This window comes from Periplaneta americana, chromosome 9 (assembly GCF_040183065.1).
Source record: "Periplaneta americana isolate PAMFEO1 chromosome 9, P.americana_PAMFEO1_priV1, whole genome shotgun sequence".
NCBI classification, from domain to species: domain Eukaryota; kingdom Metazoa; phylum Arthropoda; class Insecta; order Blattodea; family Blattidae; genus Periplaneta; species Periplaneta americana.
This window is the reverse complement of record NC_091125.1, coordinates 30,058,697-30,085,090: the sequence shown is the minus strand read 5'-3', so window position 1 is coordinate 30,085,090 and position 26,394 is coordinate 30,058,697.

The window sequence follows — 26,394 nt, the reverse complement described above, 5'->3', positions numbered from 1 at the left end:
GAAGTTTGGAGCGTGTGAAGTGGACAGGCAGAATAAGAAATGAAACTGTGTTGGAAAGAGTGGGTGAAGAAAGAAACATGCTGAAGCTGAACTGAAATAGAAAAACGAATTGGTTAGGTCACTGGCTGAGAAGAAAGTGGTTACTGAAGGAAGTATCGGAAGGAATTGTGTGCGGAAGAAGAGTTCGGGGCAGAAGAAAAATTTATCAGATGATAGACGACATTAAGATATGTGGTTCATATGCGGAGACTAAGAAGATGGCAGAAAATAGTAACGATTGGAAAATGCTGGGTTTGCAGTGAAAGACCTGCCGTTGGGCAGAACACTCATGTATATATGTATGTATGCATGCATGTATATGTATGTATGTATGTATGTATGTATGTATGTATGTATGTATGTATGTATGTATGTTGTATGTATGTATGTATGTATGTATGTATGTGTTTTGATTATTTTACATTCGGCGTTTTCCAGAACGTAAAGATTTCTAGTCCCCTTTTAAATATTCTTCTTTATGGTTTCCAATATCAAATTTCGTATTTCTACTCACTCCAATATTTACCAAACAAAACGATTCCGGACAAGACTCGGATATGAACTTTGATCGTTATGATCCCCAATATCGTCCCCAAAAGTCTGTAAGAAATGTACACAATCACCCTGAAGGAATAAGAGAATTGGTTCCATTTTATAATTTGTAAAAGTAATCCCAATAATATTGTAGGTCTTTGCCGTGACCAGTACATATTACGAAATGGAAATAAAAAAAATTGTAAATTTATCCTTCGAAAAATGGTGAAAAAAATTCAAGTACCTCAGTGATGCTCTAATGAAATATGTAAATTATTACTGAAGCAAGGAAGAAGAAGAGTTGATATTGTAAGAGAAAATGTATAAGCTGTTATAATTATATGAATTACAATAAAATAAATATGGCAGCATTTTTACATAGTCAGTGGGATTCGTACCCCTGGGGTATGCGTTCCATAGATTAAATACTACTGCCATAATATGATCTATCATAGCCTGAATGCAACGTTTTTCTTTTTCTACCCAGGTTTTGACGCTGTCATGGTAGTGTCGCTAGGAGTGACATAATCTAAATTCAGTATCTACAAATGAATTAACCCTTTGATGCACGCATTTGGGAAGGAAATAAAAAATTGTGTTTGCAATGAAATTGAACTTTTATTTGTCTAAGAGAAGCGCCTCAAATTTTAAAAATCTTAAAAACTTCCATTTTTTACACAGAAAAGTGTGGTTTCATGGTGAAACGACTATGCAATACTGCAGAACACAATTTCTTCAGACTTATTGCGAATGATACAAAAGGAAACTGTTTCTGGTTTCATTAAGACAAAGTGCCACTTCACATGTGTTGCGTGGTAATTAGAAAGGAAAAGAATGGACCTTCTATCCTTCCACTTGAGCCAGGACACTCCAGCATATGACGTACGGCTATCACTCTCACCATTTCTTGTCGCGGTCTCTTCTTTCGTCGTGTGGTAAACCAATACGCCCATGTCTTAACTGTACCACATGCATAGATATTTTGCTACCTTAGAGATCATCAGATTCAAATTTGTGAAAAAGTTGTCAAAAACACTTTGTGATTGTCACCAACCATCTCTTCCTTGTAGCCATGATGAATAAGATGACACAAAAATGGAACATTTTGTTGGATTTGGTATGTATAACTACCCTGTTTGCGTAGTGGTTACGTTTTGAAACCACTATATTATTTCTATATTGACGACACATGTGTCGAAAAAATTACAATCTTGTTACTGAAATATGTTCTAAAAGACCTAAAGACAAATAATACTAAATAGAAACTTACATAACTGTGATAATTTAGCATACAACTGAAATAAAAACACATAGCGAGTCTTTCACACCCCAACTATACACAATAACACCGGCCATCTTAGTGGAGCAACACAAATAGGGCTATAGGGAAAATAAAATTCTTCTACAGTTACTAGGGATCAGTGAACGCAGCGCAGTAGTTTTGAAATAAATATCACACTGTAAATAGGCAGAAACTCAAATTTAAAAGGTGGTTATGTACTGTAACCAATGCGCTTCAAAGGGTTAATAAATTCTATTAAATCTGTACGCTGTTCTTTAAAGGTAGTTTTTGTCATGTCCGTTACTTATTCCGAAAGAAAAAAAAACGAAAAACAAATTAATCTGAAAAACAGGAGATTACTTACGCATTAAGAAACAATATTGGGACTCTAAGAAGAGCAAATAACTCAATAAAACACTATACAATGATAAACGTGACTATAAGAATCGTTGCAAAGCCGAAAGAAAAGAAATAATTAACAGATTGACTGCACATGTTTAACATTACTTATGATACGAAGATATTCACATGGGAGCTGCGGAACCATTACATACCCTTGGAAGAGGGGCAGAGAAGGCCTGACGGCCATTTCTCTACCAGGATAAAAAAATAAATATATAAATAACTAAATAAATAATAAATAAATAAATAAGTAACTAAATAAATAAATAACTAATAAATAAATAAATAAATAAAAAATAAATAACCAAATAAATAAATAAATAACTAAATAAATAAATAATAAATAAATAACTGAATATATAAATAACTGAATAAATAAATAACTAAATAAATAAATAACTAAATAAGTAAATAAATAAATACACAAATAGATACATAGATAAATAGATAACTAAATAAATAGATAGATAAATAAATAAATACATACATACAAAATAAATAAATAAATACATAAATAAATACATCAATAAATAAATACATAAATAAATAAATAAATTAATTAATTAATTAATAAATAGACAAATAGATAAATAAATAAATAAATAAATAAATAGATAAATAAGTAAATATATAAATAAATAGATAAATAAGTAATTAGATAAATAGATAAATAAATAAATAAGTAAATAAACAAATAAATAAATAGGTAAATAAATAAATAAGAAGGTAACTAAATAAATAGGTAAATAAATAAATACATTAAATAAATAAATAAATAAATAAATAAATAAATAAATAAATAAATAAATATCTTCAACATGTGTGGACTGATATTTGGGCTGCGTAAATAAAAATGAACGGCTTAAATCAGACACTTTGTACATAATTTAGGTTAATGAAACTAAACACTTTATTTAATGCCTGATTATGTTAGACAGGAAGCTGCCCAAATGATTTTCAATCTTTTTTTTTTTTCAATATTGTTGTGGTAAATTTTTACGTAGGAAATAATTAAAGGCAACAGTCTCAAGTAACTATATTAACATTATAAAGACATCACAACTATATACTTATATAATTTGAACTGGTAATGGAAATTACGGGAAAATGGCTGAACGGATTTTAATAAATGGCCCCTCATTTCGAAGCTCGGAACCCAAAATTTTTCGGAAAAGTAGTAGTAGTGAAATGTCAATTTTCCTACATAATTTTCCTATTTTCCAAAATCCATCTGTTGTCAGTTTTGAGAACTAATTTTATTGAATCACGGCCGACTTGATTGAATTTCAGAACAAAACACACACTACAATAAACAATAGGCTATTACACGAAGGCCATGACCTGCAGGATTACCGACACATTTAGAGCTCAATTCAATTTATTATTAAAAACTGATTCTGCAGTGTAGGCCTATAATTTTCTGAGTACAGCTGTGTATTGAATATTCAAATCTACGAAACTTGAGGTGGTTTGATGACATTATTACCATTATAAATTAAATATTATTATAGTTAATATCATGATGCGTCTATTTTTCATTAATTGTACATAATATTAATGCTATATTGATGACATGAAAGTGAAACGTTTTGAGGTTATGTAAGTAAATGTAGAGAATATCTTAATTTAGATCTTCATTTCTATAATTTAATGAGTGACTGCTATATATAACTACAAAACTTAAGTAAGATAATAATATTGTTATTAAAAATCAAATATTTTTACATTTATTAACCCAGTGGGGTTGGGTCTTTTTCATATACTTAATGGCGCTGTAGTGTAGATATTGATATGTATCATTGTCTTCAGTATTGGCCCGAGAGAGCGCAAAAATTACAGTTCCTAAGGAAAGATAAAAAGGTATTACTTACTGATAAAATAAGAGGCCTAGAAAATTTTGTAGTCTCCAGATCATTTCAGCAAGAGCTCTTAGTAGGATAAAATGATTTTACGCTCTACATTTCAAGTTCTACATGCACCAGCTATACAAAAATGTTATTGTTTGAAAGCTTAGCAAACCTGACATTTTTTTAACCTTTGCCTACAATCCACAATGACCTGAAATAGCTACTGCTATCGTCCTGACATTGATACTTGCGTTTTCGCATTGAAACTCAAAAACTGAAGTTGAAAAAATCCATTCAGAGGGAGTATGTTTAATTATTATAGAAGCAAATAACTATCAAAAAGACAAGTATTCTTCATTGAAAATAAATCTGAAAAATTTTTATTTGAACGTCTGACGAACTTAGTTTGCAGCAGCATTTGCTGCACAAGCCACTAGTTTATATGTAAAGCTAAGAATACCACCGAGTATAGTAGAGTGGATGTGGTGTTCATTGGGAGTAGACTAGTTTTACGAAAAGATATCAAGCATAGTAAAGCTAACTTAGTGACTGAAAAACATTGACTTAATTTCCGATGCTCAGTCAATTTAAGATAGCAGTTTTTTGCGATAATAAATGATAGAAAGAAGTTTAATTTTGTCTTTAAATGCTTAGAGATTTGATCCGAACAAATGTAATGTTGTAAAATTATTGCTTTGCACAAACATGTTACAAAACATAAATCAAATTCACTATGTATTTTACATTAGACCTACTTCATTTCAATTAAGATCATGAATACACCGCAGCGGTCATCGGCACACTGCACCCTCGGGCTAGCGTCTCCTGCCCGCGGGTAAGACATTGTACTAGCATGCAACCGTGGCTGCTGGCGGGTAAGCTTTCTGCCTCTACTTTCTGCACGACGGAGCTTATTACGACACACTCGTTACCCTTTACCCATTTCAGCGAGTATTGACGACCATTGCTATAGCACATTCCTCTAGAAAATTTATCAATAGATGTGTATTGTCAAATGTAGTAATGAAGTTTACTATTGCAATTCTAATTCCTCAATCGATGTCACAGGTAATGCAGATAATATTTTTATCTCTATATATTTAATAATATTTTTCTTTGATAGATTCACGCTCCATCTTACCTTTGTGCCAAGATGCTAAAACAGCATACCTTCCATTGGTTAATTACAGTGAAACTGGGTGTCACTGTTACTTTAGTAAACATTTGATTATCGTAGAATCATTCCTTAATTTGCATTACATTAAATTTGAACTTGTATATCCAGTCATATTTCTATTATATTAATTTTGTTACACGTCATTATATTAGACTAATATGCATTTATAATTTTTCTTGTGGTTCTAATATATTTCTGGTGGTGTGGAAGCGAAGGCCCAATGGACTTAACTCCAGACGAAGAAATAAACAAATAGCAAGTGTTCAAATTGAATTGGAGCTATAGAAGGTCCCTCATTTCCTTTTGTGCACTGGTTGCCTTCACAAAAAAGATTTATTGGTCAGCAGTTATCGAAGACTATCTGTGTAAACGAAACATTGGAGATATATGATGAAGGATGGATGTAGCGGAGAAAAATTCTCTCCAGCATCGGGACTCGAACCCGGGTTTTCAGCTCTACGTGCTGACGTTTTATCCACTATGCACACCGGATTCCAGTTCAGTTGCCGGATTGAATCCTCTCGGTTTAAGTTACACCTCTCAGTTTCCCTTTAGGTGGCCAACCCTCATGCACTATCACAGATGTGTGACAGTGGAACAATGTCCAACACACTATGTGCAGAGGTGCACTCATTACGAGTGAAGGTGAAAATGATAGGTGGAACTTAAACTGAGAGAATTTAATCCGGCATCGGAACTGGAATCCGGTGTGGCTTAGTGGATAAACCGTCAACACGTAGAGCTCAAAACCGGGGTTCGAGTCCCGGTGCCGAAGAGAATTTTTCTCGCTCCATCCATCCTTCATCATATGATAACTCAGAAATCCTGCACGAAAATATATTATGTACTTCGGTACATCATATTAATATTGGAGTTATATTTTGATGTATGCTATTATCTGTGAAAAGGCATAATTCAGACAATGAATGCAAAAATCATATAACTTAGGGGATGTAATACCAATATGGTGTCATATTCGATGACCCTTCATATTTTTGAAGGTTTATAAAAGCAATATTTTGAGTTATGTATCACATTTTAATGACCATACAATGTGGCGAAATTTAACTAGATATTTATTGATATAAAATGCAGCATGCAATGCAAATTTCAATATCAATGAATTAATTTTCCATATTATTGTATTATACACACATTCTGATATACAGGTCGAAATTGAATCTGCGCATGACTGCATAGTAAATTTTACCCATTATAGTTACCTAGCGACAAACGTAGCTACAATATGCTATGATTCTCTGTCTTCGCTATTCTTGTGCAAACCATGGAAACGACATTCCAGTTGTGTTATTTCAAGTGGGTGTTTATAAGAGTGAGCAGAAAAGGATTACGAAGCGTGATTTCTTTGTGAGAATACTTCAGCAACTTCAAGTTACTCCAGGTAAATAATTGTTATACATATATTCAGTAAAAGGAAATTGAATTTCACTTTCTAGAAATAATGAATGCCTATTACATAAAAAGCTTTGATGGGCCTGTGTTAGCGCCGCAAATAAGGCTCCACACTACAGAATCGGGAGGACGTGGATTCGATTTTCGATAGGGTCATGGAAATCTTTCATTGATCTTAGTGTTTCGACCATACTATGATCTGAGCTTTACTCAGTAGGTAGCAGCAGTGAGTATGAAATACAATGTCCACGCCGGTAAAGAATACAGGCGAGTGGGACAGAACCCTACTGCTATTAATTACCTATGGGCCTTCATTTTATCTAACAGGAAAATTTCTCCTTTTATGTTGAAGATTTGAGAATAGAATGGAAAGTATAGGAGATAAGTAACTTAACTAAATATTTTGTAAACTAACAAACAACGTATGAACAATTCGAAATTAGACATTGATATTAATTTTATAATATTTGACAATTCACAGCTATAATTTATATTTTGTGGAGAAATCTGATTTTAAATAGAATACGATAAGCCTAGTCTAAAATATGTAATCTATATAAATTAATTTACGTAATGTTTTTGTTCATGTTGTAGTACTTCAATCTCAAATTAATATTTGTCTTTATCAAAACAATTTCTCGTCTAGAGATCCACTTGTCACATACTCTTCTTGTACGTATTTGTATTATTAGTGTTCAATCTATTTAGTTATCACAATATATTTATTGGTGTAATTCTGAAAGATAGAATTTATAAAACAGTTATATTAAAGGGGTTCTGTATGGTTGTGAAACTTGAACTCTCACTTTGATGAAGGAACAGAGTTTAAGGGTGTTTGAGAATAAGGTTATTAGGAAAATATTTGGGGCTAAAAGGGATGAAGTTACAGGAGACTGGAGAAAGTTACAAAACGCAGAACTGCACGCATTGTATTCTTCATCTGACATAATTAGGAACATTAAATCCAGACGTTTGAGACAGGCAGAGCATGTAGGACGTGTGGGCAAATTCAGAAATGCATATAGAGTGTTAGTTGGGAGGCCGGAGGGAAAAAGACGATTGGGGAGGTTGATACGTAGATGGGACAATAATATTAAAATGGATTTCAGAGAGGTGGGATATGATGGTAGAGACTAGATTAATCTTGTACAGGATAGGGACGGATGGCGGGCTTATGTGAGGGCGGTAATGAACCTGCGAGCTCCTTAAAAGCCATTTGTTAAGTTGTAAATGTTTTGCTCGTCTTGTACTACTCTAGTACTCCAATATCACATCTATATTAATAATAAATATGTAACCAAAATTTTTCAGGTAATTTTTGCTTTTTCAAAAATAATTGTTATCAACATGTATAATTAACCAACCTGAGACAAAATATCGCATTTTTGAAATCTTCGTTTTCATATTTGTTTGTGTGTCTATCTGTCTTGATGTTTGTTAACTTTTTACGCAATAATGGCTGAACCCGATTTGCATGAAAATTAGAATAATAATAATTAAGTTCGATCTAACTTATATCTTAGGAGAAATGGCATTCAAAATACTTTATTTAAAAAGAGGTGTTATAAGGAGCTTATTATTAATTTTTATGAAAACTACTGCCTATTTAACGAAAGGTTCTTTAAGAATGATTTCCTGTAAGTTTTGTTCTATATAACATTTTAATAGGACTGATATTTAACGCGATACACAAGTTTTAAGTTAGCACTGTGTTTTATCATTTGCCACCTCAGGCTATAATGAAATGAAAACAAATGACTTCGTCTATTAGAGGCCTTGCACAACAACAAACGGAAGCTAATCATTTAAATGTTCGTGTAACTGAAGATGAAATCTATATAGTTCGTAGTATAAAACGAATTGGAGTGATTGTAAATGTCATATTGAGCCCTGCATGTGTACTTGTAAAAGTGAAGTTGAGTCTATTCTAAATAGTTCTCGCTTCTTGTTACAGTTGTGAGTGCTATGGGAGCCATACTTTGTTGGCTCTGTTCTTCGGACGCCAGTGATGGCGAACCTGAGGACGGACAAGGAGGGATCAGCGATGAAGACCACCCCGATTCCTCCAAAGTGATGCAGGCAAGTTATTACACAAGCCTAAGGGCTCAGTCACAATGAAAACTTTAAAATTAACGTGACAACATAAACGTACGACAAGAACATAACACTTGCATTAACAATAGAACGCTAATATCAAAAGAAGACAAAGATTGAAGAGTATAGTAAATATAAATGGATGATCCCACAATGAATTTTTGGTAATCAGCATGTGTGGGCTGATGAAAATTCCCATGCAGTTGAATAAACGAGGCATCGGCTCTGATTCTCAATCAACGTATGGGCAGGCGTTCTTGGCGATAGGTTAATAGGGCCATACGTGCTACCACAGAGATTAACTGAGGCTCGTTATCAGAACTTTCTTATTAACCTATTGCCTACCTTGGTGTAGTACAGTATGTGTCATGTTAGCAAAATACTACAGATGTGGTTCATGCATGATAGAACACCAGAATATTTTCTCCGCAATGTGCGTGAACACCTGACGCTGATATTTCAGGATCACGGGGTTGATCGGGGAGGCCCCACACCTTGGCCTGCTCGTTCCCTAAACCTAAATCCCTAGACTTCTTGTAATGGTATATTTAAAAGAGTGCGTGATTCCTTACGCCGAAGGGCAGAGGAATGCACTGCCATGAATGGACGTCACATTGAGCACCTCCTATGAACAAGTATTTAGATCTCAGAAATTATGTGTTGTAGGACCCATGTTTAATAGATATTATTTTCTTGTTTTGATACATGCTAGCACCTCCTAAAATATTGGACACTCCATTTTTAACACCCTGTAGATCGCATAGACTGGCGACGTTCTGTCACCAGCACCAGACAGTTTTGTTCAAATTCGAGATAATAATACAGATACCTAACCTATTTGTTGTTATCAGGTAGATCACATTCACATGCTATTCAAACTCTAAAAGCTACCATGGAGGAGTGATGGAACTATTTGAAATAATGTAAGAGTCTGTACGGGGAGCGGCATTAGATAGACTTCTTTTACAAAACACAAAAGTGTCTCATAAAATGAAATTTTGATATTATTTCACATTTCGCATTTTTAAATGAATTTCGCGATTTATCGCGGTTTAAAACTACGGTAATATATTCAATAAGATCCTTTCAAAAATGAAATTACTTATTCTGACTGCATTAAGGCACATTTCATGTTTATTCTCATTGTGAATATATATCATCTCTAACTTTAGCCAATGTAGTAAAGAATCTAACGACTACTCCACGAAGTATGATATGCACAGTCTTATATAGAATTTATTATGAACAGACACATATATTCTTGGAATTAATAGTGAACATTTTCGAAAAGAAATTGGCGTGTTCATCTTTGCGGGAAAATATTCTAAGTAGGCAAAATTAGGCTCCAGGCACCTTTTTAGATTCTATAAAATTTCCACTATAGGCAACGTTTTCTATGAATTGCGTACTCGCAATTTTTGTAGGTCTACAGGTATCATTTAAGAATTAAAATAATTTTTTATCTGCAATTCTAAGTCAACCCGGTCGTCACGTAGAGACGACAGGCTTTTCTCCTTACTACCAAATGGTGTCATGAATGTCACGTACCATCTTTATCACTTCAGTATTCTTGGGTTGTTTGTTATATTCACCCCGGAATAAGGGTATAACGAAAAGTCTGTACGGCACGTTCAAGGGGAAACGTAATTAATTTCAGAGGTATATTTCGTTAGGCATATAGTGACTAGCAGAATCATTTGACTGATCAAGGATACAAGTTTATTCAGATACTGGATGCAATCATTTATTATTATGAATACATGCTGTAGAATTACTTTCTCCAACTAAGTCACATACGTCACTAGTTTGATGTAACACCCTTATTCCGGGGAGGTCTTCAATTATTGCTACTTGATGATCATACCTATTTGTCTCCTCGCCATTTTAATTTTAGTTTGTCAGAACCACCGTTGATATTCGACAAATAAATAAACAGTCCTGTTATTGAAACTTTGAAATACAAACATTTCAGTATGGAGATGGGAGAAGTTGTTATCTTCTCGTAACAGTTCTAACTGTTCCGTTCCGTGAAAATACTAGGTTCCAAGTAACAGTTCCGAAATAACAGTACTATATTATGTAACTACACAGGTGCACAGTGATATCTTGGGACATGCACATATGAGTAGTATTTTGGAACAGGTGCGTACTACTAGTACGTGTATAATGTAACAGTGGTGTTTTGGAACAAGCACGCACGTGTAGTATGTAATGTAACAGCGGTATTTGAGACGCTAAATGATCACATACTTCCCTGCATGCCATGTGATTGCAGTATGATGTCATTGTGAGCCAAGATGTGAATTCGTGAAAAAGACATCTTTTCTAATGACAAATTGAATTCGTAGATCAGGTTAGTTCGAAACTGGAAATGTAATGTAAATTTAAATTATTTGTAAATTGGTCACGAAATCGAAGTGGATTCCAATGGTAAATAAAACTTAACCTATTCTTTCTCTTCTGCCCAGCTCTAGTTCACAATGGTGTCCAACTTCACCCAAAAATTAGTAAAAAAAAAAAAGCTATACTCATTTGGGTCGTGCTAAAATTCATATTAATACCGTCATGAAGAGTAATAAACTCACTGTAACGAAATATAAAAATTTACCGTTATATTTTTGTAAATAAAAAACTTCAACAATACAGTGATGTTTCAATCATATTTTAAATAGAATTTAGTTTAATTTCAAGAATTGCTAATGAAACTAAAATTCTAAAATATTTGTAAATAAAACATAACTTTCATCTTCCTCTCACAATATAGTTACTATACTCTAATACAGACATTATTTTAATAATTGTCTATAATCCTATACTCTGGAACATCAGTTTCAAGATAATGTGTACATTTTTTAAAGACGATCTTCGTATCTTTACTATTTATCTTTTACTTTAGTTTCCAACATTTATTTCAGTGCGACGAAAGGATTCTCAATTCTTTGGATTTCTGACGTCTTGTCAGTCCATTTGAGTTGTGTGGTAGCTCAGTCGGTAGAGCATTCGTGCACTAAGCGAAGAGTCCCGGGATCGATACCCGACCCCGAAACAATTTTTCCCTTGAAATTGTTCAAGGAACTTCTACGTGAAAGCCACATTTGCATGATTCTCAATTCTGCTTTCAAACAATGGCGCCAACTTATATGGGCTCGTGGAATCCGAGCCTACCCAATAATTTGTCGTGTTATCATTATACATATATGATATTTAACTTATAGCTCAGACGTTTGTAGCCACCCAGTGTTTTCCAAAAGTTGGCGCCACTGCTTCCAATAGTGCAAAATATTTTCCGTTTTGTGCAACAGGCGTTGTCATAATGTAGTTCTAAGGTGAAACGAGTATTTTGTAACAGCAAGTATTTCGTACTAGCTCAGAACAACACTGTTATTTTGGAACGTGGTATTCCAAAGTGTTGTTACTTTATGAAACAGTTCCAAGTAAGGAATTGTTCCAAAATAACAGTTACGTTATTTCTCCCCACCTCTATTTCAGTACACTACTAACATAATACTGTAATACCTCACAAGAAATTTACGAATAATTTGCGGATTTTTCTTTATGTAACCAAACAATACATCCTACCACGACCAAAGCAGTCTCAAAACTTACAGCGGACTACCAGAACGTGGTTTACAAGATTTGCGTGGGTAGAAACAGAAATGGAAGAGCTGTAAGAACAGATTCAGTAACTTCTCTCGTTACTTTAATCTGTATCACAAATGATAATTGTGCCTTGTAGACGGCGAGCAAAGTTAGTGTAATTTTTTGTGTGTGTGGGTGTCTGTTTCAGGAGAAAGGGAAGCAGAAACGATTCCAAAACCGGCGTAATAAGTTTCCTGGCCGAAAAAAGAAAAGAAAGGATCTTAAGGTGAGAGCATGGATTTCTAATTATCCCGTATCTTATACGATTTCACTGAAAGATAAGCTTTGGTGTACGACAGGGATGTATGCCACTCGCGCTTTTTGTACAACGTGTCACATGATACGCATTGACGAATAAAACAGCTCCGTCTTACAGCTGTTGCAATTACGTACATTTATCATTACGGCCTAATGGCCGGTTTCACCAACCTTCGTTATCATTATAACGTCTCGTTAATTAATTTAATGACACGTTAGTCAGATTTTGTGTTTCATCAAGTATCATTATTGCTAACGCATCTTTAAATTCATCGTTAATTTATTAGGACCTATTCGTCGCGTTAAAACAGTGACGATGCGTTAAGAAGTCAACAACATGGCGGACGTAATTATTCGGTGAATGAAGTTCTTTATTTAGAACTTAAACGTAACGACGAACTTTTATGTTGTAATAACACTCGGAATAATCATTTTGAAGATTTAAGTGATAAAGAATTCCACGGAAGCTACACATTAAGGAAATAAGTAGTAAGAATGATTCTAGAAGAAACTGAATATAGGTTAGAATACGACAGATAGGAATCACCCACTTAACGCCTCTTCAACAGATTCTTCTCGCTTTAAGATAACGTTGCGGGAAGTTTTGAAATAATAATTGATGATATGAACGGGGTATCAAAAGCTGTATTGTCTAGATATGTGAATAAAATATCAGACGTACATCAACATTACAATAGTCATTATTTCTATAGGCCTAATCAGCTTATAGCTAAATTTTATGTTGTCACAGACAACATAAATTGTGTACATGTCCCAATCGTATATTCTGGCAGTAATATAGCCAAAAGATTCTGCAATAGAAGATCTGTTTTTCATTCAATATTCAAACAATTGCATAGGCCTATGTAACGCTCCGCATAGAAAAATTGTGGCTAAACTAGCGCTGAGGTAGTTTCCTTGCTTATACACCTTGCATATATGAATCTGTGACAGGTTACGTTTGATTAGTTTAGGTTTTTGTTATGCCTTGCATATACGATCAACTGCATTACCACAAAAAATCACTTATAAATTCAACGATTTTCACTTCTGAACCAGCAGAACTAACTCAGCGCTAGTTTATTGAAATTGTAATAGGTTAGAATACGACAGACAGGAATCACCCACTTAACGCCTCTCCAACAGATTCTTCTCGGTTTAAGATAATGTTACGGTCTACACGGATAGCACAACATTCCAAATTAGGATGCCTTTTAAATGAAAAGGGTGCAAAGAGATTTTCTTTTAGGAGACAATGGATACCCCTTAAAATCCAATTTAATGACACCTCTCCTGAATCCTGCCACACAAGCATGGCAAAATTGTTACAGGGTACTACATAATTCTGCATGAAATACAATGGAAAAGTAGTATGCAATTTATGGAAGAGCGATTTCCCGTCCTAAATTTAGGCCTAATATAACTGTTTGGAATGCTTTGTATATAATTAATTGTGCCATCAGTTTGAAGCTGTCGGCCTTATAGTCCGCTAAATTTTCTCAGATTTCCTTTAGAAGTTACAATTTAACTGCTCTACATTCCTATTATTTACATTTGGAAGCAGCTGTCTTTTTGTTTTTAATTGCGGTATGACAACATATTGTATTTAGGAAGATGTTTTTAAAATTACAGCCCCTTACCCGTTTGTCTATGATTGTTTCCTCATGCCAAACAAAGTCAGCCATGATCATATGTAACCAATGAAATTCGCGATTTCGAAGCCATGGTCGTATGAAAAACAAAACATGCAAGATACATGTACAAAATCCCCTCGTTAGTAAACGCCTGTTATTTTTAAAGATACGAGGCTTGATGAAACCGTCAACTTTTAAAGATCCCGTTAAAATTAAACGATCCATTTGTTGACAAGTCGTTTGTGCTGATTTAAAGAAGCTTGGTGAAACCGGCCATAAGTCTGATACCTGGTTTGGGTTTTCCCTCAGACTTTCCCCAAATCTGAGGACAATATGCGGTAATTTTCGGCCACATCTCATCATCCAAAATTCTATCGGCGCTACACAAACGAATAGCAGATACAGCTTAATGATAAATAGGAGACTAAAAATTATGAGAAAATATTTTAAGTATATTTATCTACTTGCGAAGTTCTCCCAAATCTGTAAAAAAAAATAAATAAATAAACAAATAAATATATAATGGTGTTTTGTCATAGTGGCCTAGTCAATGGCGGCTCGTGTGATTTCAATTTGATTTGGCTGCTCTAGAATTATCTTCATTATTTATCCCAGTGAAATTTATAATAATAGGCCTATATATTTTTATCTATATTGAAGCTGAATGCATAAAGAATCATTAGTCCAATCCTTTTTGGTGCAGCTACTTTTGATGTTTAAGTATCGGAAAACTACATGCATTACAATTTAAATGGAACATACTAATGGAAATATGCGTTATGTCCTTCATAAAACCAGAGATATGTCACTTTCTCAATCACAATTCTATTTGCACACGAATTCCTGCCTCCATTGTTTGCGACTGGAAAATTTATTGATCAGTCTATCACTGAAATTGTCAATCACGATATTTACTACTCTTAAAATTGCCAAAGAATCTAGACGATCTTGTGCCATATTGTCTTCATACTTCTCAGCGCACACGAGCACCTCTCAATCTCGGTAGTATTCACGTGAGTAGCGAAAAGTATTTCAAGGAAAGTCAACACTCCTGTATGCGAATCGCCTATTACTGTATCCAATATGATTTATACATATATATATATATATATATATATATATATATATATATATATATATATTTTCATAAGACCTGAGATATTGCGAATAGTTTGCTTCTCTTACAAGACAGATGCCGTAGTTCAAATTTTAGACGGTGTTTGCACAAGAAAGGGTAATCTTAATATCTATACCAATAATAAATCTGTACCGGTAGCCAAAATTTTTCTGGTAATTTTCGATTTTCCAAAAATAATTGGTGTTAACATGTATAATTCACCATCCTGAAAACGAAAATCACTTTTTTGAAATGTTTGTTTGTATGTCTGTCTGTCTGTCTGTCTGTCTGTCTGTCTGTCCGACTCTCTGGATGTTTGTTATCTTTTCACGCGATAATGGCTGAAACGATTTATATGAAAATTGGAATATTAATTAAGTTCGTTGTAACTTAGATTCTAGGCTAAATCTCATTCAAAATACTCTATTTAAAAAGAGGAGTTATAAGGGGACGTGAATTAAATAAATCGAAATATCTCGCTTATTATTGATATTTATGAGAAATATTACATAACAAAAGTTTCTTTAAAAACGATTTCCGATAAGTTTTATTCTACGCAAAATTTTGATAATACTGATATTACTATCATGTATCGAAGTACATACCTCCGTGCAGGAATTCTGCAATACCATATGGTGAGATATTTCTTTTTTTAAAATAACAATGCTTTTTATCGTGGCCACGTCAGATTAGCCAGGAATATACCGGTAATAAAGATAAAACAAATAACTCTGCATCTATTTAAGGCGGCCTTGGAATTCTTGGACAACAATCGGATTGATATAAGGATGATATGATATGTGTTCATAATATGCTAAATATTATTATATTATAAAGAGAGAATGTTTGTGTGTTTGTATGAGGCAATCTCAAGAAACTATTTAATAGATTTAAATAATTCTTTCTTCATTGGAAAGTGTAGTTCCTTCAGATGGACGTAGGCTTTATGTCATTACAGAAGTTCTTTAGTGAATCGAGGACTGGGCACAAATGGATACAAGGTAGGACTAAACAGAACCTTACGCACAGAAAACTTTATATAATATCGACACTAATAATTAGCTATATGTGGGCCTACTGCAGTTAAATTTAATGCTGTTTGGAGGTACCGTACTGAAATTTGATGTCTAATTTGCGTTGCGTTTTTTATGAAAGAATGAAAGCCAGATATGGAATAATTTTACATATATACACGCGGCACATATTAAGTACTAATTATCCATAACAGTACATATTTTTATTGCTTAATTACGTATTTGGGTAATGTATAATTAATAGATAACAGTTGTATGTAGTGCACAATACTCCATATTGAATAATAAACAAACCAACATCTTTAGCATGACTTGTGGTTTGTAAACCATCTCAAACCACGAACTCCACCCCTCTGAGCGCGAGATATTAGCCTATATACTCAGTCAGTTATGGTCGAATGTTACAATAAAAACAATTAACGATATACTTACTTACAAATGGCTTTTAAGGAACCCGAAGGTTCATTGCCGCCCTCACATAAGCCCGCCAGCGGTTCCTATCCTGTGCAAGATTAATCCAGTCTCTATCATCATACCCCACCTCCCTCAAATCCATTTTAATATTATCCTCCCATCTACGTCTCGGCCTCCCTAAAGGTCTTTTTCCCTCCGGTCTCCCAACTAACACTCTATATGCATTTCTGGATTCGCCCATACGAGCTACATGCCCTGCCCATCTCAAACGTCTGGATATAATGTTCCTAATTATGTCAGGTGAAGAATACAATGCGTGCAGTTCTGTGTTGTGTAACTTTCTCCATTCTCCTGTAACTTCATCCCGCTTAACCCCAAATATTTTCCTAAGCACCTTATTCTCAAACACCCTGAACCTATGTTCCTCTCTCAGAGTGAGAGTCCAAGTTTCACAACCATACAGAACAACCGGTAATATAACTGTTTTATAAATTCTAACTTTCAGATTTTTGGACAGCAGACTGGATGATAAGAGCTTCTCAACCGAATAATAACACGCATTTCCCATATTTATTCTGCGTTTAATTTCCTCCCGAGTGTCATTTATATTTGTTACTGTTGCTCCAAGATATTTGAATTTTTCCACCTCTTCGAAGGATAAATCTCCAATTTTTATATTTCCATTTCGTACAATATTCTGGTCACGAGACATAATCATATACTTTGTCTTTCCGGGATTTACTTCCAAACCGATCGCTCTACTTGCTTCAAGTAAAATTTCCGTGTTTTCCCTAATCGTTTGTGTATTTTCTCCTAACATATTCACGTCATCCGCATAGACAAGAAGCTGATGTAACCCGTTCAATTCCAAACCCTGCCTGTTATCCTGAACTTTCCTAATGGCATATTCAAGCGCGAAGTTAAAAAGTAATGGTGATAGTGCATCTCCCTGCTTTAGCCCGCAGTGAATTGGAAAAGCATCAGATAGAATCTGACCTATACGGACTCTGCTGTATGTTTCACTGAGACATTTTAATTAATCGAACTAGTTTGTTGGGAATACCAAATTCAATAAGAATATCATATAATACTTCCCTCTTAACCGAGTCATATGCCTTTTTGAAATCTATGAATAACTGATGTACTGTACCCTTATACTCACATTTTTTCTCCATTATCTGTCGAATACAAAAAATCTGATCAATAGTCGATCTATTACGCCGAAAACCGCACTGATGATCCCCAATAATTTCATCTACGTACGGAGTTAATCTTCTCAAAAGAATATTGGACAAAATTTTGTACGACGTCAACAAAAGTGATATTCCTCGAAAGTTACCACAGTTGGTTTTGTCCCCCTTTTTAAAAATAGGTACAATTATGGACTCCTTCCATTGTTCTGGTACAATTTCCTTTTCCCAAATAGCAAGTACAAGTTTATAAATTTCGCTATATAATGCAATTCCACCCTCTTGTATTAATTCTGCTGGAATTTGATCGATACCTGGAGACTTGTACTTTTTCAGATTTTCTATCGCAATTTCGACTTCTGAAAGTGTAGGTTCGGGTATAAATGGCTCAGCAGTTTGTATTTCAATTTCGTCCCGATCACTTCTATTTGGCCTATGTACATTTAGTAGTTGCGCAAAATAGTTTTTCCATCTGTTTAGGATTGATGGAGAGTCTGCAAGCAAGTCACCATTCTCATCCTTGATCACGTTTACCCTTGGCTGATATCCGTTCTTAAATTCCTTTATACCCTTATATAAATCTCGAATGTTTTTATTCTTACTATTTGTTTCTACCTCATTCAGTTTTTCCTTCAAGTAACCTCTCTTTTTATTCCTAAGTGTACGACTTGCTTCCCGTCTTTCATTGAAATAATTATCTCTCTTCTCCTCAACTGGATCCTGTAAGAATTTCAATTTTGCCTGTTTCCTTCTTTCTACTACCATGCAACAATCTTCATCAAACCAAGGTTTCTTTTTCTTAGTTTCATAATAACCTATGCTCTGCTCAGCTGCAATTTTGATACTATCTCTGATATTTTCCCACACGCTATTAACATCTAATTCTTTCTCAACTTCGTCGGAACTTTCTAAAGTGGCAAACCTATTCGAAATTTCGACCTGATAATTTTGCTTAGCTTCCTCGTCCTTTAATTTCAAAATATTGAATTTAGTAATATTAACTTACTGCTCTACTCGCTTGGCTACTGATAATCTTTCTCTTAATTCTCCAATCACCAAATAATGGTCAGAATTACAGTCTGCACCCCTGAAAGTTCGAATATCTACTATACTAGTATGTCTCCGTTTATCTATCAAGATGTGATCTATTTGGTTGTGTGTCAATCCATCGGGAGAAGTCCAAGTGTATTTATGTATATCCTCATGGGGGAATGTTGTACTTTTGACAATTAAATTTTTCGATGTGGCAAAGTTGACTAATCTAACTCCATTGTCACTACTAATTGCGTGTAGGCTCTCTTTTCCAATAGTTGGTCTAAAAATATCCTCCCGTCCTACTTTAGCATTGAAATCGCCCAATAAAATTTGCATGTGATATCTAGGGAACTGATCAAAAGTATGTTCCAATTCCTCATAGAAGCTATTCTTTATATGGTCCTCTTTCTCTTCTGTAGGAGCGTGAGCATTTATAACTATGATGTCGCACCATCTACCCTTAAGTACTAAATATGATAACCTGTCACTGATAAATTCGACCTTTTTTACTGCTGATTTTATTCTTTTATGAACAAAGAATCCTGTTCCTAATTGGTGATTATTGTCTCCTTCCCCATAATACAAGTAATCTCCTATTTGTGATATGCCATTCCCATCTAACCTAACCTCTTGTACTCCTACGAAGTCTATTCTATATCTAGCTAGTTCTTTTGCTACTAATGTTACCCCTCCTGTTCTATAAAGACTAGTTACGTTCCAAGTGCCAAATCTCAAAACCTTATTCCTTTGCTGTGGTCGTGCCAGAGAATCAGTCCTATTCCGAGGCTTATTATAGGGATACATAACAAGCTGTTTTTTACGGTGATGGGTTGTTAGCCCTTCGCCCAATCCCCAAGCTGGAGGACCACCCCTTATCGGCTGTCCACGACTGCTTATTCAATATATTCGCAGCTACCATCCATATCTGGAGGCCGTCTCCTCTATCCGCAACCTGAGGACGCGCCATGCCGTGGTGATCAATTAACGATATAGGTCATACAATACCACATGAAACAATGAAGTAATTACATAATTAAAACATGAATATTTGGTCTAGGGAGCGTCCGTTTTCGTTGCAAGAATAATTCGGTTACCATGTTTGTAAATTAGTCTTCAATACGTTGCGCTGATGGAAATGTCTTTCTTCCTCAGATTTAAGAGCCTCCAAAACGAATTAAAAACTTTAAGTACATCAGTTAGCAGTATATCCGTTATCAACACCGTTTTAAATAATATAGGGCAGTACAACACCTTATTTCAAATGATATCGTCTGGTGACAAAACCTTCTTCCAGCAGAGAGTAACAACCTTCAGTTCTTACAAATATATTCTATTTCAGACGCTGTTAGGTCTAACATAATATCAAGCTTAAAAGTAGAATTAATCGAACTACTCCAGCACCTATTGCAGGGTAATAACAGTTAAATTCATAATTCTAAATACAACTTTGAAAGTAATTCAGGAGCAAATGATTTATAACTGATAATAAATTAATTATTCACTAACAATAACAAAGCTCTGTGTTTGGAAATATAACAGATTTAAGTCAATGTTATTTATTTATAACAAGTGCAGCCAAGAGCGCTGGTACGGCTAGTAGTTTAATAAAATTCGGGTGAAGAAAATTGCACCGATATGTAACTTATCCTTTTTATATTGGCTTTGAAAAGGGGAAAAATGTAACAATTTAGACGACAGATATTTGCTGAAAGCAAATCCCTCTTTTACCTGTTAAGATATGTTATCATACAACTTATTTTAAAAGACAAGAAATCGCGAGTTTTTTTTTTTCTGAGGAAAAGCTTTCTTCGTGTTTATGAGTAACAAAAAGAAGTTCCTTCCTATTCTTCCTTCTTGTTATTTGGAATATTCCTTCCTCCCTTTGAATCGTACTATTTTTTTCTTTTATTCATTCTTTATAACTAATGCACCTCTTTCTTTTATCTTTCTTTCTTTTGTTAAGTCTTTCACAATTGTCTCAAGAAATACACCACCACTACCACCACCACCACCGCCATCCTAACACATATAAGGCTTAAGACCTATTATTATCTCAGTGAGTCACTCTCGATCCACCATCTTTGTGGAAGGTAATGAATCATGGCTTTTGGAAGTCTATTATGATTCGCTGGACATGGTGTTTCCACTGTAGCTGCTACTTCTTTATAAATTGTGAGACTAATTGGAACTGGAGTTCTTGCATGATATCTTCATTTGCTTTGCGGCCCAAACGAATATAACCTACTGATGTTCTCAATATTGCAATTTCACAGATTTTTGTTCTACAGATGACAATAAACTACTAACCTATTTCTCATGCATCACTTCCGTAACATAGCACAGCTATAGCTAAGGTTTTATACAAACGTATTCTTGTGTGTCGCTGTAAAAGAGAAGGCTTCGTTATTGTGCTTACTAACTTTAAAAGCTATACCTGTTCCAAAAAAAAAATAATTAAATAAACATGTTAAATTATGGTCCAGACACATAAACTCATTTTACTCTTTCCATTAATTTGTTATTTCAGCAATTTTTCCCGCTTGCGAATAGATATTTCCCAAGAAATTTCAAGACTTTGCTTTTGTTTTGTTCGACTTTTGTTTTTCAACATCGATTTATATGTCGCTTACTATGCGCTAATCATGCTTACATTACGCACTGAATATTGAAGGTCAACTTCATTATATGCAGTAAGGTCCAAATTAACAGCAAAGAGTAGACTATCAATCTGTAAATTTTGATTGACGTTGGCATTACGATGCTACAGCTGGTTATATAAAGCATTCACATGAAAAAATTCATATTCTGGTGAAAAAATTCTATCTAAGTCCTTGTCGTCAAACATAGGGGAATCCCTGTAGCTGCTTGCAAAGTGGAATGATTTTCGTCATTTCAAAATTGTTTAATGTATGCAAACATGACGGCAAGATCGAGACTGAATGCATAAGACCTTTCGAATTCTGTGATGCTTCCTTTTGTACAGAAATAAATAGATTTAGCTGCTGTGCACAGCAATACACAAAACGTGTAGGCTATATTTGTTTGATTATTTAATAATTTCTGCACATTTATTTTCTCTCAAATCATTATGAACGCTTCGTCTCAAGTTCGAGCGTTAAATTCGTTCCCGGTAGCAAACTCCAGGGGTTGCAGTGAGTACCTTATTCAAGAGCAAGTCTTTCCTCACTTTGCTGCCTATATGCTACAAGAAATTTTGTCTTTGAAGCACACAGCATCAACCGTACACTTCTTGACAGTTATAGATGAACGCAAGTATCTACAAGACAGTTATAGCTGGACTCCAATATAGAAATCTACTTATATAGGCTTCTGTTCCTTAAAGAACGTACATGATTCCCTAAATTTACTGAAATATCATGAGTTTCTTTCCTTTAACATTTCAGAAAAACGATGCTCCAGTTTCTTCGCCTAAGGGGAGGACAAAGGTAAGTCAAGTGTAATTATTATTCATTTTATTTATTCACTCACATATTTACTTATTTATTTATTTACCTATTACGTTTCCAGATGCTGCAAGCATTTTTATTTAGGTAGGGTACAGCCCGAGCAGTAAATATTTTTACAATACAGTCGAACGCAACTATCTACGCGGCAGTTATAGCTAAACAGAAATAAATATGGATTTATATATATTCTCTAGAAAATATTGAAATTTAATTAGTTGTCATTTAAAGTTTCAGGTAGGGCGAGATACCAGAAATGAAACTCCTTCGCTGTGGAGTAAGATAAAGGTAGGTCAATTGCATGATTTATTGAGTTTCTTAAATTTCCAGAAATACTGTTGTTGGTAAATTCGTCCCTTTCTTTCCAGTCCTCCAGATTTATCAGCTAGGTACAAAATGTGACCATTTCAATATATGTATTTATATTTTGGTAAATTTGACAGCCGTAAGTTGATATGAATCATGCACCGGTACATACAATATATGTTCTTTTATCAAATTAAAAATAGATGTGTAATCATTGTATTAATATAATAATATTAGCCTATAAATAATGGGAAATTACTGCATACTATGCAACAGAATATGTTGGGCAGAATCAATTAGAAAAACAAAATGTGTTTGTTGAATTGATTTTTAAATGGTGAGCAGAAGAGTAGAGATTAACTTTATCAATTGGCTCCAACTAAAAGACGTTAACTCCACAGTTCAATACGGTATGTTAATAATATTAGGTAATATGCTAAGAAACAGCCTTCGCTTCACCAGTGAACTAATTGTTTACCACCTCAATGTACGTATCTACACTGACAGTCAGAAGTGCACAATAGGTCTTCACCCCCACACCACATCTGTCTACGTTCTTGTATATACAAGCAGAAATTTTAACATCATAAAGTAACTAGTTTGTCTTAATTAGAGTTTTGTGTTTGGTGCAAGATTCGAAATTATTAACATTCTTCCAGTCATTTATGGCCAAGAAAGGACTACATCATTTGTGGGATGCCACTTTGAGCAATAGGACATCTATTGAATCTAACAATACTCAATGCTACCAAACTCACTCCCAAAGGCATAAAATGCAGGGTTCTTTCCGAGCTCTGATAACGAAATTGAATGACTTCATGTGCGTCAGGAATCACACCGACAGCTGAATTGCGGCGAGAGGTGAGAGGCCAGTAGTGAGAGATTTCATAATCAGAGTGCACGATGTATCACAATAGCAATGCCAAAGAAATTCGAGCCTTTTTGGGAGAGGTACATAACGACTATTTCCGATGCCAAGTACAGTTACGTGAAAATCATAGGAGCCTGCATAAAATGTGGTTTCGTTACTTCCAAGAAAGGCATCTTGTGTGTACGTAATAAGACTACCAAAACTCGAATGGGACTAATTCCAGAGTGGAAGAAGCCAGCAAATCCAACCCCCCCTCCTCACAAGTCGCCGCAGCTCACGAGATGATACAAATTAATTCCATTCGAGCTTTATCAATATTATGCAGTTGGCCTACACAGAAGACCTTTGCTTGGAAATAACGAAAACTCGTTTATTGCAGGCTTTTTTATTTTCACTAAACTGTACTTGGCATCGGAAACAGTTATGTACTCCTCCCATAAAGGCTCGATTTTGTTGGAATTATCTGCTGTGGGTCGCCGTGCACTCTGACTATGAGATCACTCACTACTGGTCTGTCACCTCGCGCCACAGTTCTCCTATCGTGTGACTCGTGACGCACATGATGAAAATCAAATTCGTTATCTGAGATAGATAACAACCCTGTATACGTACAAAACTAATAAAAAGCAATGAAATATTATTTTAGTGCAGTAATTTTTTCGTCATAATTATTACTATTTTCTCTTCTTTTCATGGGTGCCAACAAAGGGATGGACGTACATTAATGATCCGGAGGAAGAAATGTGTACAGTAGACTACGACACATCAGATGTCTACATGTCTCCAGAACAATCAACAACTGTAAGTAACTCTTCAGCATACATAGACCATTGTGTAGGCTATATTGCTTCCTGACTTTCCATAACTGCAGTAAGACAGACATTTCGTATGATACGCATTTATTGCAGTCAGTTTCTAAAGAATATGTTTATTTTACTTTGTAGTGTATATATATATATATATATATATATTGATAACAGTTTTGGAATTGTATGCCTTCTATTGAGAACAATAATTATTTGTTCCACTTATACAAGTAAACAAGGAGGTGTTATTGTCTTCTTTTCATTCAACCTCATGAGATCGTAATGATTCATTAACTCAGATATGAGTATTCCCTTCTGTTACATTATACCACATGGTCATGAATTAATTTAACTTTTGTTTGGTAGAAAGACATGTGACATCAGAATTATAGAAATATCTCCATTTCCTTCAATATGTAAACACAGTCTATAATGTAATTTTGTGACCTATATTCAATTCTCCACATTTTCAAGAAATTCATCATCATCATTTCTACCATCATCGTCATCATCATCTTAATGTCATCATCATCATAATCGTAGTGATTGCAATAGGTCTTAATCACCACCATCAATATCAGCACAAGTCAGGGTTTTATAAAAAATGATGTTTATGTACGATAAATATTTGTGCATTTATTAATTTCTTTGAACTCCCTTGATGCTAGCAAAGGCTTTTCTTTCCATCGTGATGTCTTCTTTCTCCTTAAATAATTTTTCATTATGGAACTCAAAAAAAGATATTGTTGTTTTTAGTCAACTGTCCGAAGACAGGAGTGGACTTACAAGTGGTATCAAAAATGCACTAATTATTAGACAAATAAGCCAGGAGGTAATGGAGTAATGTGGCCAGCTCCTATCCCTCTCCATTGTAAAAATCGCGGACCACCTACATATTACACAAATCAAACTTCGGCTGTACACAAACAGTTGTTCTTCCTCTCACACTATCATCAAGTGAGATGTACTAACTGATAATAGAACTCGATTGGCGCCAAGATCTGCAAGTCTAAGGGATAAACTACTGGAGCTAAATGACAGATGTGAGCAGTATGGAATGAAGTCAAATGCAAACATGACGAAGACGATAGTTGTTGCAAAAAAAATGAAGAAACTAAACTTACGAATTCTAAATGAGGCAGTAGAGGAAGTGAACAACTTCATATATTTGGGAATGTACTGTAAGCAAGAACATGAGCTGCAGCTAGGAAGTCAAAAGGAGGATAGCAATAACAAAGGAAGCTTTTAATAAAAAAGGAGCTTTTTCTGCGGACCTCTGTGGAAAAAGAACTAAGGAAGAGATCAGTGAAGTGTTTCGTGTGGAATGTGACATAGTTATGGTGTACAAAATGGACATTATGGCCAAGTGAAGAGAAACGAATGGAAGCATTTGAAAAGTGTAAATGGAGAGGGATGGAGAATGTGAAGTTGACACACAAAATATGAAATGAAATTTTTTTAGTAGGTTATTTTACGACGCTTTATCAACATCTTATTTACCGTCTGAATGAGATGAACGTGATAAAGCCGGTGAAACAAGTCCGGGGTCCAACAACGAATGTTACGCAGCATTTGTTCATATTGGGTTGAGAGAAATCCCCGGAAAAAATCTCAACCAAGTAACTTGCCCCGAAAGGGAATCGAACCCTGGTTTCGCGGCCAGACGCGCTAACCGTTACTCCACAAGTGTGGACGAAATGAAATTGTGTTGGTAAGAGTGGCTAAAGAGAGAATGATCTCAAACTTATCAGAAAGCACTAGCTGAGAAGAAATTGCCTACAGAAGGATATACTGGAAGGAATGGTGAACTGAAGAAGAGTGTTCAGGGTAGATGAAGA